At 37.0% G+C, this 16159-nt stretch overlaps 1 pseudogene; it reads right to left on the minus strand.

The window, feature by feature from the left end:
• Positions 1 to 5687: 5687 nt before the first annotated feature.
• LOC138815183 (U6 spliceosomal RNA) lies at positions 5688 to 5784 on the minus strand (annotated as a pseudogene).
• Between the last annotated feature and the right edge of the window lie 10375 nt (positions 5785 to 16159).

Here is a 16159-nt window from a genome sequence, read left to right on the forward strand (position 1 = left end):
ATAACTAAATGCCAGCACTCAGTCTACTAATTCTAGGAAAATTCCCAAAATTATTGTGCACACTCTAATAATATTTCCTTTATCTTTGTTAGAAAATAGGTAACTAAGCCGGACACCGGTGGCTTACGCCAATAATGCTAGCTACTCAAGAGGCTGAGATCTGAGGATTGTGGTTCAAAGCCAGCTCGGGCAGGACAGACTGTGAGACTCTTATCTCTAATAAACCACTAGTAAACTGGAAGTGGCACTGTGGTCCAAGTGGTAGAGCACTCGCCTTGAGTAGAAGAGTGCAGGGACAGCACCCAAGCCCAGAGTTCAAGCCCCATGACCAACAACAAAAAAATAAAATAAAATAAGTAAATGTAATATGAAAACTCCAAGATCATAATCAATTTATACCTCCCTGGTGAAAGGAATTCCTAAACTATAACATTCTTGATTTCTAGCTCAAAATAGTAGAAATCATATTTTATCCCTTCACTCAACACTGCACTGCCTGCGGACCCCATCTCTGGTTAACACAGTCTTACTGAAAGAATGACCTGCCCAATTCCTGATGGAAACAGACTGCAGGTCTTTTGGAGCAATCATTTCCATATTGTAGCTCACCTAAATTGTTTACCATTAGAAGTATGTACTACTTTGAAATGTTATTAAAGAAAGACTGATATAAAATCACATTTGACCACAGATAAATATTTTACCTTTCATATACCCAAAAATGTAGTCTTACCTATCATTAATGTTAGGAACGAGAGGTTAAAAATCATAGACACCAAGACCTAATTATGAATTAAATACTCTCCAGCTTGAGAATACAATTGGTTTAAAAAGACATCAATACTACTGAATTTTTAAGTCCCTATGATAATGATAATGATTCGCTATGATAATCATAATGATAAACTATTAACACTTAAAAATAACTCATTTTCTTGGGAGTAGGACAAAAAGCACAAGGTTAATCCTAATCATTTTAAAAGACCTTTATTTATACTAAAAGTTCACTCATAACTATAAAGATTCTAAAACTAACTGAAGTAGAGAGGAAATAATTTAACTGCATCATCTACATTCAATGGACTATTAATAGAAAACAAAATTATACTAATAATTAGCTTACCCAATTCACTGAATTCTTTTATTCTATTCCATTTACTTTCATAAAAACTGGGTTTTCATAAAATGAAGCATAAAAAAGCATATATACCCACTTACATTTTCAGATCTTAACAATATTTCAGAAATTTTAGCTCTACAGTCAATGAACTGAAATAATACTAAAATATTCAAAGGATTTTCAGAAATTGCAAGACTTGCTCTGAGATGTTATGTATATTGGAACAGATATTCAAAAAGCCTTATTTGTTAAAGTTGCCGTAGTTTCTCCCACAAAAGAGCCATTAGTAAAGATACCTGTGCATGTACAAAACACCTTCAAATGCATCCACAATCTGGACATAACACTTGCTTTTTCTTTGTTCGTTTTTGAAAGGAATATCTAACAAGCATATCCACAATACTTGTTTTCAATGAATAAGATGGGATATTCAAACTTAATATGGGTTGGATTATCTCTTAGTGAGAATAGATATAATCTTGCAAAGAAAGTGATTTTCAACAGAAACCCGGAAAGAGTTTATCCAACTTGTGTTTCACAGGAATAATCAGAGAGTAATACCTGTTTGGTCAAGTCGGTCCAAATCACTCCATGAGTGTATCTTAAAAGTATAACCAATTTAAGAGGTCAAATACGTATTTTGTACGGACAATCATCTTATATCAACAACTTACTAACTAATTATGTCTGTATCTTCTTACCTAACATTCAATAAGAACTGAAAGCTGTCTCTTTTTCTAACTTAATATTGTAAATGCTTTGATTATGATGTTATTATTAGACAAATAATATATACAAAGGTTGGTTCCACTGAAATGACATGACAGAACACTGATAAATAAAAACATTGCAAAACAGTTAGCTTTTTTCAGCCTCACCCTGTCCACATTGGCAAGCAACATTGCAACAGCATGCGTACACATATACACATACACACATGTTCGCACATGTACACACACATATACACACATGCTAAATTCAGGGTTGTGTACAAAAAAGTCCACATAAAATATTAGTGAATAGGACAAATGATAATATACCTTATTACAAAATAATACATAAACCATTACCACGCATGTTACATTTTACCTGCCTCCCCACATGTGACCACTTAATTTAGTTTTAATGAATTAATTACCTTATTAATTAATTTATTTGTTTGGTGCTAATACTAGGGCTTGAACTCAGGGCCTGGCTTTGTCCCAGAATTTATTTTTTATTTCAGTTTTCTCAAGGCTAGCATTTTACTGCTTGTACCACAGCTCCATTTCTAGCTTTTGCTGGTTACTTTCAAATCAGAATCTAATGGACTGTTTTTTCTTGGTCTCCTTTCAAACCACAATGCTCAGATTTCATCTTTCTGATTAACTACTACTAAAGACATAAGCCATCAGTGTGGCTTCTACTTTTTCCTATATAGTTATCTAATGCACATACTTAGATGGTAATTTTAAAATGAGAGTATAGCAGCAAGATGTAAAGTGATGATACTGTCCTGTCAGAAATTCAAGTTAGTAATGTAAATTTATTCTTAAAACCATACACAAAAAATACCATGATATAGTGTAAGAGAACCCACCATTGAACATATGAGCTTTAAGAGCTTTCTAATAGATCCATTATTTATTGGTACCCAACATTAGAAAAATGTATGAGGCATTGGTAAAATAGAAGTCCTTTGCATGACTACATACATTCCTTGTTTTTATAAGACACTTTCTTTCATCTAAAAAGTAGGCCTGTCTATTGTCTTCATGTGATTTTGATGATTGAAAGTGCTCAGTGAGAAGGTCAAAATGTGTTAGTAGTCCTTCACTATCAATTCTCACTTTCTTCTTGGAGAATATAATGATCAAATCAATAGTTCAGAATGGGCAAGCAATACTTCAGAATCATGCTTCCAGTGCAAGTGGATCACCAGTAAGAAATCATCAGTACCAATTTCCACAAAGTTTTGTCACAGATACAATCTCCCTGCCTTCTCTAGCTGCTTTACTGCCCTCTTATTCCTTCATTGTACAAGAAAAGTATGATTCAGCTGATTTCAGTCAGATCTGTTACTAGAACTAGAAAGGATTTATTTTACTGTCTGTAATTTGGTAAAGATATGTCTCTTTACGTAGGCTACTAAAAATGTATTTACTAACTTCAAGTAAATACATAAATTCGATTTCCATCTCTTTTAAAAAATAAAATTTTGTTTGTTCTACAAATTGATCAGATGCATGGATTTTGTGGCTAGCTACGTCATTACACATCTGTCTCTTTCTTTCTCTCTCCCTTTCATGGTTCTCATAGATAATATGATTGCTCCATAATTATACTAATTTATTTTGCTTTTATATTTTTGGTTGTATCATTTCACTTTTTGCTCTGCCATTTCCCAAATCATTTATATAGAAGGCATTATTTCCTATTTTCTCATGCCTAGAATAAGCTGCACATGAAGACATCACTGGTCCTCATTTTCAGTGTGTACATTTGAATATGGAGGAATATCTTTGCTCTCCATCAATTCCCTACTCTCCAGTTAGAATAATTTCGAATAGTAAAATTGGAAAAAGAGAAAATAAATCATGGTGAATAAACAGTTGCAGAAAAGTCACCAGATATTTCTGACCAGTTCAACCAATGTGAACTATTAGGGAAATACATGGACACCTCATTCCCACTGGCACTCAAAGTCTCTGGTTAGGCAATTCTTAGGAATATGGGGAACAAGATGAAAAAGTAAGGAATGGTATCAATTGCAAGAAAAAATATTGGAGAAGGATCCAACCGTATTTCTTCATTGGGCTGCCGAAAATATTCAGCTTACTACAGTGCGGAGACTTCTTTCCCAAAAGGCTACTTATGTGAATAGTAGGGATGATGATGAGTATACCCCTCGTCGAGAAGCCTACGGTGGACACTTAGACATTGTCAGTGAGTTGGTGTCTCAAGCGGCACATGCAATAACTGTAGATGACTGGACACCCCTGAACAGTGCATATACGTGGAATAATAGCAGAGTAGCTTCTTTCTTACTTCATCATGATACAGATACCAATGCCCAAACTAAAGGACTCTTTAAAAAAAAAAAAAATTTGGTCTGGTCGTGGGGCCTGAACTCTGGGCCTGGACGCTGTCCCTTATCTCTTCAGCTCAAGTCTACTGCTCTACCACTTGAGCCACAGCACCACTTCCCGCTTTTTTTTCTGCTTATGTGGTGCTGAAGAATCGAACCTAGGGCCTCATGTATGCAAGAAAAGCACTCTACCACTGAGCCACTTTCCCAGCCCAAATATTTTTGTTTGTTTGAATTTTGTTGTTGTTGTGGTTTTTTTTTTTTTTTGGTCGGTCATGGGGCTTGAGATCTGGGCTCGGGTGCTGTCCCTCTGCTCTTCAGCTCAAGGGGAGTGCTCTACCGCTTGAGCCACAGTAACACTTCCCCAAACTAAAGGACTCTTGACACCCTTATATCTTGCTGTTGAGAATTGAGATAGCAAAGATACTCTGGATCGCCTTCTGTTGAACCATTATATAAATCCATGCCTGAAGAACAACATAGAAGAAACTGTATTTGATATTGCCAAAAGGATAAGTATGTATCACTACCTCTATGAAGTTGTGAAAGACTGTACAAATTGTTCACCGAAGTCCTAATGGTCGGGATAAGTTTCTTAAATTTCAAAAATGCAAGTCCATCTTTTGTGTCCCTACAAAATATTTTCACAATCCAAATAAGAGCAATATCTTTATTTTTTTTTTTTTGGTCGGTCATGGGGCTTGAACTCTGGGCCTGGGTGCTATCCCTGTGATCTTCAGCTCAAGGTGAGCCCTCTACCACTTGAGACACAACTCCACTTCCAGTTTTCTAGTGGTTTGTTTGAGATAAGAGTACCACAGACTTTCCTTCCCATGCTGGTTTTGAACCATGATCCTCAGATCTCAGTCTCCTGTGTAGCTAGGATTTTAGGCATGAACCACCAGTGCCCAGCAGCACCAATATTTTACTGTAAAAATTCATGGATTCCGCGGAGTTCTTCCAAGTGAATTGCCTGCCTTGGATGGAAAAATGTATTCAATAGATTTGTAAACATGTATAATAATTTCTTCAAAGTTTGTGATTTTTTAATAAGAAATAATTTTAATTTACCTGTTGAAATGAGTAGTACAGAAACTAAAATATTTCTCGTGCTTGTCTGAAAAAGTATATTTTAAAATATTCTATATTCTATGTTTGCATCATGTTCATAATTTATTTTCTCCTAGATATACTTTGAATTATATATTATTTTATAATATATAGGTTCATTAATGTGTCCTTTCCGATTGCATTCCATATAGAAACAGTTTTATTCCTTTTTTTCTACGTCTTAATATTATTTTTCTTTGGGATAAAATGACAATGTTGTCTAATTTGAAAAGTTTTGTAAAGTTTATGCTATGTAAATGCCTTTCTGAGGTGATTTAATACACTGATGTCAAACTAAATTTAATTATATGAATTACGTGTATTGTTACACTTGTAATTTTGTAATCATCTTTTTAATCACTTTTTTTCATTTCTTGCATCTGAAGAATGAAAAATATGGAATACTTCTCAAATTTTCATATTATCCTTGTGCAAGTGCCATGTTAATCTCTGTATTGTAATTTGAGTATACGTGTTGCTGAAGCATGTAGTATCCTCTAAATTTAATAGTTAATGATGCAATCTTTATACAGGCTTATATCTATGGGTGCCTACTTGTAACAAGGAAACCTTATTGTTCCTAACAATGCTATCGATCTTATTTCCCTAAAATTCTGTGAATAGTGGAAAAAATTATATTGATCAGTCGATTGTTCACATTTGCAAACTTTTTTTGCCAATGAGTATCTTAAGTCTTTTTATTTGTAATTTGATCATACTCTCTATTATTTATAGTTAGGTCCAAAGGTGATGGCTTTTTCAAGTACTTATTTATCCAACTTTGTGGACCTAATGGATTCAAAGTAAGCGTTGCTTAAGAGCTACTTCTAAACTTCTTCAGCTGACATTTTCCCAAATGAGGTGTTACTGGAACAAATGTCTACCTGAGCCTTTACCCTTCTTCCATGTGTGAACAGACCAACCAGAATACCTTACCCTGACAGCAAAGATTTTCTTACTAGAACAAAACTAATCTTGGTTACAAGGGATCATAGAGAGATGAACAGTTCAAACAGAACTGTTCAGACAAGAAGGTATTTTATCAAAATATAATTGTTTATTTTACTTTCCATTTAAAAGTAGCTAAAGCCAAGAAGGTGAAAAAATTGTTCGTATGCATGATTACTTAATGTCCTGGCCTGTCTGTAAGTTCCTGGCAGGAACTTACACTACTGCCTTTTTATCACCAAATATTTTCATAGTTGCAGGAGAAGTGCATATGTTTCTCCTCGTTATTAGGCATTAAATTGATAATGTTTTAATCACAGTGTTTCCTCTTGCTTCCATGCTGTAAATCTACAAATGATAAAGGTTTAGGTCTAACTGTATCAAACACTGAAGTAGAGATAATAGAATCATACTTTAAAACAGAGTTGCCTTTGATACAGTAACTACACCAGAACAATACAAAACGTGTGTCTTTTAATCATATTATATATAGTTATATATTTTATATTTATATGTGCTGATTTTATATTTCACACAATGAAACTTACTAGAATTAGTTGATAATTTGACAAATAAATTGATATTTATTTACTCCAATAAATAGAATTGGAATATAAATATTTAGGTTTCAAATATATATTAGACTAGAAAAAGTATCAATGCAATCTTTTTAGTATAAACTTGTGATACATTCAAACTGTTCTTGGTCTTCTGAATCCACATGATAAAAAAACAATGTTTTCCTCTAATCTGTAATGATTTTACTCTGCTGCTCTGTTTATTTTTTTAACTTGCTTGTCCTAAAAGGTTTTTGTCCATATTTCTGAAGCATTCTTACTGATTATGCCCAAATTTTGCTAAGATGTCTAAAAAATATTATTCTTGTGCATTACCCATGGGTCCTAGGATCCCAATGCCCAGTTACCTGCATCAGCAGATAATAGGGAGCCGAGGCGAGACTCAGCCCACTCCCTTGCAGCTTTGAGGTAACCACCCCAGACGGTGCTTGGCGGGACCCCTGGGCTGTGCGCGTGCACGAGCCAGGTAGAGCCCCCAGCCAATCCCATGACACCTGGTGATGGTGAAAGGCAGGCGACCAACAATAGAAAGACCCGCGTTCCGATTCTCCTATATAAGCGGCTGTGTTTCGGGTGCACGCTCTCTCGCGCCCAAGCTCTCCTACAACTAAAAGGCTCTCCAATAAAGCGTGATCTGAGAAGACTCCTGGTGTGGTGGTCGTTTTTCCTCGCTGGTCGAGTAGACGGTCACTACAACTGGTGCTGAAACCCGGGAACGAACCTGGGACGGGACCCGCGCAAGAGGCCGAATTGGAGCCAGAACTCAACACGTGGAGAGGAGACATCGGTAAATATCCCCCGGTATGCTGTTCACTGTAGATTTAGATATTTATTGGTTGCTTGCATTGCTTCTTCCTTTGTGGCTTGTCTTTTTGATGGTGCGCACTTGCCTCGAGGAGGGAGGGTTTGATTTAATCCAGGAAGGATACAAAGTACTAACACGGCATCAGGATAGTCTATCAGAGTCAGCATACAGTAAGGGGGAGGAAAATAGGCCTAAAAGAAAAAGGGAAAAAAGACAAAAGGATCCTAAAGAATTAAAGCAAGAGGGGCTGCAGCCCTCACAAAAGTAGAAGGGTTTCAGAGAGGAAGGGGTCTCAAGGAGACCCCCGTGCCCTTCTTTAAAAGCAAACCGGTTCTCAGCCCTACATGTGGAAGGGCGGGACCAAGAATATAGTAATCTTGTGAGTGACTCAGAGGAAGAAATGTTAGAGGAGGAGGGAGAGCAGCTCAATCCAGCTGATAGTGAAGAGTTAGAAGAGGCTGCGGGGGAGCACGAGGCAGACAGATATGGAGGGTGGCGCCCCCTAGGGGTGGGAGTACCGCAGCAGCCAGGAAGAGGAAACGGAGCTGCCCCTCACCCGTCGGTCCCCCTGCCGTGCCCGGCAGGGAAGAGTCACTTTATAAAAGGCAGCACCTGGTCGCCATTAGCGGCCGCTTTTCCAGTCTTTGAAAAGCCAATTACTAATGAGAGAATTCTTGAGCCAGTTTCCTACTCCCAGTTAAAAGATTTAGTTGAGGCAGTAAGGACTTATGGAGTGACGGCCAATTATACCACTGCCTTGCTTCAAAGGCTAACTATTAATGCTATGATTCTGTGGGAGCAAAAACTGTTCAATGTTTTCCTGAATTAGTGGCTAAACAGGCAATTTTGATCTGAGAAAAAAAAATAAAAATAAAATAAAAATAAAAATAAAAAAAAATAAGAGGCAATTTTGGGTATAAAGTATTGTTTGATGCACTTTGCAAAAATTCCAGATAAATTAATTATTCCATACACCCGTGAGCAAGTTGAAATTTTAGCAGCCACAATGGATATGTGGGCAATTCTTTTTTGCTCATTTCCAAATATAATTGATAATCATTATCCTAAGCATCCTCTGCTTGCCATAGTTAACAAAAATTTAGTGTATTTTCCTGTTGTCACTTCAAAGGAGCCCTTGGTTGATGCTCTAACCATCTTTACGGATGGATCAAAATCTGGACAAGGTGCCTTTTTTGTTCAAGGACACAAACAGCCGGTAGTCTTTAATTTTCGGCCGAATGTCCCACAGGCTGTTGAATGTTTAATTGTGCTTGAAGTTTTTAAAAGATTTGATCAACCTTTTAATTTATTTTCTGATTCATTATATGTTGTAAATGCCGTTGCTTCTCTTGAAGTTGCTGCTTCAGTTAAGCAGGCCAGTACAATTTCTAATGTTTTGTTACAGATTCAATCCCTTATCTTAAACAGAAAACATCCTTTTTATATTGGACATATTCGTGCCCACTCTATGTTGCCGGGCCCGATGGCAAAGTGTAATGATTTGGTGGACCAGGCAACTCGGGCTGTGGCTCTGGTCACTGCTGATCCTGTAGAATTGGCAAAAGACTTTCATAGATTGTATCATGTACCTGCTAATACCCTTAGGAAAAGATATAATTTGTCCAGGCATGTGGCAAGAGATATTGTTAAAGCCTGTAAATCTTGTGTTACCTTTCTTCATCCTCCCCATGTGGGGGTAAACCCCAGGGGGTTGAGACCAAACGCCCTATGGCAAATGGATGTTACTCATCTGACGGAATTTGGTAAGTTGAAATATTTACATGTGTCTGTGGACACCTTTTCTGGTGTCATTCATGCCACACCTCTGGTAGGAGAAAAGGTGTCTCACGTCAGAATACACTGCTTAGAAGCTTGGGCAGCTTGGGGAAAGCCCCTTAGACTCAAGACGGATAATGGCCCTGCTTATACTTCCCATGGTTTTTGCGCCTTTTGCGCACAAATGCAGGTTGCCCACACCACCGGATTGCCCTACAATCCTCAAGGACAAGGTATAGTGGAAAGAGCTAATAGAAGCATAAAAGAAATGCTTCAAAAACAAAAAGGGGGAGTTGCTGAGTCCGCGTCCCCCAGGGAAAGACTTTCTCTTGCGCTCTTTACCCTTAATTTTTTAATTCTAAATGACAACGATCAGTCTGCCGCAGATCGGCATATGACAAGAGACTCCATGGATACTAAAGACATGGTTATGTGGAAGGATGTTATTAATAATAAATGGTATGGACCGGATCCGGTAATAACGAGATCCAGGGGAGCTGTTTGTGTTTTTCCACAGAGTCAAGAAGTACCTCACTGGGTGCCAACGAGACTGACCAGGCCGGTGGAGACTGCAGCAGAACCCGCTCTTGAAGATGCAGCTGATCTTCCTGCTGTTAGCAACAGTGCTAATAGCAATCCCTGTGATAGCTAAACCGATGATGCTGTGGGCTGTTACAATTTACTGACTGGATTGCCTCTGTGGTGTCCTTTTTCAAAGAGTGGGTGGGAGTCAGAATGTTTTTAGCCTGCTGCTTGGGAGGATGCGTGGTCTGCCTATGGTTGGTCTGTCGCCTTCGAGCCCAAACCAGAAGGGACAAGGTTGTTATCTCGCAAGCATTAGCCGCTTTGGAGAGTGGATCCTCACCCCAGATCTGGCTGTCGGCCCTAAGAGGCAGTTAAGCCTTACCATTCTGCATAGCCTTAGCACCCCGAGGGATCAGGGGATCCCATTGCACCGGGACAGGTATGCAATTTGCAATTTGGGACAGGGTGCAAGGCAAGTGCACTGCACTTGAGGAGATGGTTCTCATCTCCTCAAGAAGAGCATGCTGGGTTGCAAGTGGGTTGATGGCCAAGATCCCACCTCTGCAAAAAAGGCATCGGACGGGCCTGGTCATCACTGGGGAAGGCATGCCCCTCAGGCGAAGGCCAGTGCAAGGTCCTAATGTTTTAGACAGAGGCCCAACCTCTACTCTTACCTGTTGCCATAAAACAAAGAAGGGGGAACTGTAGGGAGCCGAGGCGAGACTCAGCCCACTCCCTTGCAGCTTTGAGGTAACCACCCCAGACGGTGCTTGGCGGGACCCCTGGGCTGTGCGCGTGCATGAGCCAGGTAGAGCCCCCAGCCAATCCCATGACACCTGGTGACGGTGAAAGGCAGGCGACCAACAATAGAAAGACCCGCGTTCCGATTCTCCTATATAAGCGGCTGTGTTTCGGGTGCACGCTCTCTCGCGCCCAAGCTCTCCTACAACTAAAAGGCTCTCCAATAAAGCGTGATCTGAGAAGACTCCTGGTGTGGTGGTCGTTTTTCCTCGCTGGTCGAGTAGACGGTCACTACAACTTTTCACCAAGGCCCATGCAACATATCAACACAAAGTAATTGAAGACCCATCTCAATTTGAATTTCCTATATTTCAGGGCCCCAATTCCTTGAGTTGCAGGAATTAGCAGTAATCAATTGTGAAATGCAAGTCAACTTAAAATGAAGGATGCGATCACAAAATTTGAGATAAAGTACTGTAATTCAAACATTCAACTTACAGATGACCAGCCCATATGAGTGAACAAGTTCACAAAGTGTCATGAGATTATATTTAATACTCCTCACCTATGATTAACGAAAGATTTTATTCCAACATTAGTGGGCCAAAAAATAGTTCCTAGAAGGATAGATCTATAATTGGTCTACCAAAGCCCGAAAACTTGACTTAGAGGTCAAATGTAATTCAGAAAAACATTTGAAGCACTAAGGAGTGCTTCAAAACACTGGGACTTCAGTACAACATGGTTCTATGGTATAAAAATGTCACTCTCAAACCAATGATAATCTAGATTTAATCTCCTGAAAGTTTATTCCTTTTCAAATAAACTTTTTTAAATCACTTTCGCCAAAATAACATTTGACAAGTTGATGATACTTAGTGACATTACAAGTTTTTCAAGTGTAGGGAGCAAGTTACAATAGAGTTGAATTATTTACACAGCACTAATGCCAAACATGTTCAACCATTCATTAAAGTGTAGAAATAGTACCACCCACAATTTGTGTTTTTCAGTATGGGCCTTTCAGAAATGTGTTTAATATGTCAGCCTCCTAATTTCAAACCCAAACGTTAGCTAATAAATTTCATCATTTAATAAGGTACATTTTAAACAATCACAAATAGTTGCCTTATCATATGTTATTTTTGTTTTCCCTCTGTCTAACATAGTAAGAAATATGACTTTAAGTCTTGAATATGGGTACTAATCAGAGATATGACAAACATAATATCTGTCTTCTATTTCTATCATATTCCTATCTAGGAATAAATTTTAAATTTCTTCTTTTTCCAAAACTTATAGGTAGTAGAAAATATTATTCCATGTAAAATAAAAGAATCACACCATTGTACAAAGCCATTTATAAAAATGCATAGTTAGGAATACATTCTAAGCCATTTTTTAACTTTCTTTTTGACTAAAGATTAATCTTTCAAAAGGTTGAGAAAAAAATCATGTTTAGGTGCTTCCCGTCTCCAGTCTTGCAAATTGTTGCTGCAGATGAATGAATTATGGAAATATAAGCTGACAGCATTTCAAGAATATGCAGGATTCAAACTCCATGGAATGTATATAAACCTTTCAAAGTATTAATAGACAGTTTAACAGAATGACTATCAGGAAGTTGAAACCAAAGAGGAATTATAGTAAAGACATAGAATGAATGAAAAATGAACAAGGAGCAAATACAGCTAGAATACTGAATGTATACATACGATGAAGGAAGTGGTCAATTGGAAATAAATCTTGGAGAAAGTGTTGGTTGAGAATGATAGAAGGAGTGACTCTGATCTAGGAGCATTGGACAATTAGATTGATATATTTAATTGTAACACAATTGCACAAACTTTTAAAATTCAGTTAAAAAACACAACTAGAAACAAAAACACACAAAAATCACAACCAAACAGCAATCTCTAGAGAGTAGGAATATGACCACTCAAAATTTTAATCAGTTAATGAAGGGCAGTCTTGGGAAAAGCAAACAAACCTGTTCAAAGAGGGAAGTTTGGGATAGGAGAGAATTTTGAACAGAATTAAATAGATTGTCTAAGGTTATAAATCACCTATATTTGCTGCATACAGTATCTTACTTCTACGAGTTTTCTGTCTGAACTGGATAATCCAGTCCTGAGACACACTTGGTAGCTTGTGAGGTAGAATGAAAGAAACAAGATCAAGAACCCAGTACTCCACTGGAGAGAAAACAATCCTCTATATTTTCTCTAATCGCTCTTCACTATTCTTTCTTCATACTTTTAAGTCAATTGATTTTGAATTATATTTTTCCTTCTTTCTTCTGGCAAAGTAATTGGTCAAAGTAATTTCATCAAATATTATTTGTCATTTTCTTCTTTCATGCTGTTTAATTGGCCAAGTGAGTCCATAAAACTTCCCTCTTCTTTTTGGTTGCCATGAAACAACATCTATGTTAATAAGGAGAAATCTAATGTAAAACTTTGTCTCTAGAAAACAGTCCAAGAGGCTGTGATCACAAATATTTGGCTATATATATGTTTCTTTTACCTTGAAAGTCTTCTTGTGTCTAAAGTGCCCACCAAAATATGTACTACATCATTTGTTGGTTCAATCAGAATTGTCTAACCTCAAAGATAGATTTTGCTAAGAAGATGCTTAGAGGAAACCAAAAAATACTGCACTTTTTATCTTCTAGCTTAAGATTCTCCTTAGATACCATATCAGAAACAGTGAAGTTATTCTATGCAAAATTATTTTAATAGATTATTTTTCTCTTGGTTTTGCATTTGTTCACAAAGATGTATGGAGGAGAATAGAGTTAAATCACCCATACCTTGGAAGAAAGTGTCTGTTACAAAAGGAAAATGTTTCTATGTCCTACTTCTATGTCCTACTCTTAGCTCTTGCCAGAGTTCCAATTAATCACAGCTTCTTGGCTTCCAGTCTTGTGAAGCTGAACGACCATACGGGCTCCACCACTGCTACATCTTCATTATTTCTCTTTTAAAACTCTTCAAGTTGCCTCATTTGGATGTGGAATGTATTTTCATGTCTTCACTCAATCAGTTCTGCATTGTAGTGAGCCGAATGGGCTCTGTAAAATCACTTTAGGGAGTAAAAATACTAACACAATTTACATCAAAAAGTTTTGGCCTCCCTTCACTGCTGAAGTCAATACGGTTAGCTAAGGCTTCTAAGAAAAATTTTATTATTAATTTTTCCATTTGCTTAATTCTTTTCTGAACTTTTTGGCATATGTAATAAAAGAAGTCTTCACTACCTCATATTAATAAGAATATTATTTTTTGTGAGCCACTAAGAAATGTGAAATCATTGGTTTGAAGTATCCAATCAAATTTTTTTCTGTGTTTCACTGCTTCACGTCCAGAGACATTGTGGAAAGTGTTACAAACAGAAATGTGTAATCCCAAAACCTTCTTTCATTGTGGAGGGCAATTTCTCCCTAAATATTTTGACTCAAATTATCTTTTTCAGAGAATTACTGTTTGGTAATTAAAGGTAAATTCACAAATTTTGATGCCTTATTTTTTTAAGAACTTTTAACTTAAATTCCAATACAACCTTCTTTCAAACAGTGAGAATATAGTTCCTGGGTAATGACAATTCCAAGGGAACCTACAGGATTTACAGCAAGGTTTCTGAGGTTTGTTTGTTTAGTTTGAAAAATAGCGCCATCTTCATCCACATTGCTCCCTCTCTACTAAGTCTCCTTGGATTTCTTTGCATGAAAGCCTATTCTTCCAGGCAATTTAAAATTTTCTTAATAGGCTAAGTTATTAAAAATTTTGAACTATTAAATTTTACCTGTCATAAATTTAAAACTGTTGAAAATCCTTTATCAGAACCGCAAATTCACCAATCCTAATTCCACCTTTACCATCAAAATGTTAACATGCTGTTTTCATGATATAGTATCCATGCAGCTATTATTTTCCAGTGGCTTTGTTATGCATATATGTAACCATATTAGCTGATGCTAAGCAAAATGAATTCCAAGATATGGAACCAGATTTTTTTTCATTTGTGGTTGTTGTTTTTGATGAACTATGTGATTTCTGTTTTCTTTGGGATTTTCCCCTATGGTTTATCCCTGCTGTATGGTGAGACAATGGTGAGCATAATGGTGAGACAAAGGACAAAAGGCAAACCAATGCAATAGGAATATTCACAAGAGAATATGTTGGAAATGTACTTTACAAATTGTGAGGGGTGAAGCGGTGAAGGAAAACTGTGAGAAAAATGAGGGAGGGTTCACAAGTTTGAAATGTTTTTCATTCACTACCTTACAATTACTGTAACCTCACTGTACATCAATTTGTTAATAAAATTGAAAAAATAAGCTGCGTAAAATGTAATTTTACTGTATTGGCACAGTAAATATTATTCTTTATGTAGTAACATTTTAAAAATCAATACTATTTGGCTTCTAATTTGAATTAATAACCCCTTATTTATCAGAGGTTCATCAACTTGAACGTTATCCAACTAGACAATATTTTCACAATATACTTGCCAAATTTTTCAAAAAAAGTATAAATTTAGTACTTTCTCATTCTAAAACAGAAAACAGGGTCTGGGAAGATGGCTCAGTGGTAGAGCGCTTGCCTTGCATGCCTGAGGCCCTGGGTTCGATTTCTCAGCACCACATAAGCAAAAAGAAAAAAACCAGAAGTGGTGCTGTGGCTCAAGTGGTAGAGCGCTAGCCTTGAGCTGAAGAGCTGAGGGACAGCGCCCAAGCCCAGAGTTCAGGCCCCGTGACCAGACCCAGTTTAATACTATGGAAACCCATAATTTCAAAAGTAAGTAAGTTTTTAGGAGGACAGAATATATGTGTTCTTCAAAATTCCTATGACTAACAACTACTCATTTTTAAATTCTCAACATTCCTAAGAGATTCAAAACAGTACCTGTTTGCAGGTTATGTAATTCTGCAATAGATGCAGTTTCCAATGGGGTGTTACAGATTGAGAAGTAAACAGAAAAATAGCCACATTCTTGTAGAGGATAAAACTGTGAAGCATGTGTAATAATTAATTCTTCAAGAGTAAGCAATTGTTTATAAGAGTAAGCTATTATGTCTATGACCATCAATCCCAAGATTTATACCATAAAGTCATCCTAGCCCAACAGTTTTCAACTTGTAAGGGACACCTTAAAATTCCTTAATTCACATCATGAATACCTTATCTCTATTTTGAAAAAATACTACACCTCTGCTAATGTGACACCCTCCTTGTTCTGAAAAGAACACCACAGTACATTGATCTGCATCATTTTTCCTCCACTGGTATTCTTGAGATCAGAACACTTGCAAATATTATTGATATTTAGACTTTTTTAACTATCATAGATATTCAGTATGCTAAGATAGGAAAATTATGATTCAAAGCCTTCACAGACAGGAAGGTTTCTTAGAATTTTATCTCCAAAAAACTTCTCTGCAAAAGCCAGAATTAAGTGGCACTGAGGTTGAAGTGGTAGGGCATGAG

The sequence above is a fragment of the Dipodomys merriami genome, unplaced genomic scaffold (assembly GCF_024711535.1).
Source record: "Dipodomys merriami isolate MVZ:Mamm:240054 unplaced genomic scaffold, mDipMer1.0.p SCAF_108, whole genome shotgun sequence".
NCBI classification, from domain to species: domain Eukaryota; kingdom Metazoa; phylum Chordata; class Mammalia; order Rodentia; family Heteromyidae; genus Dipodomys; species Dipodomys merriami.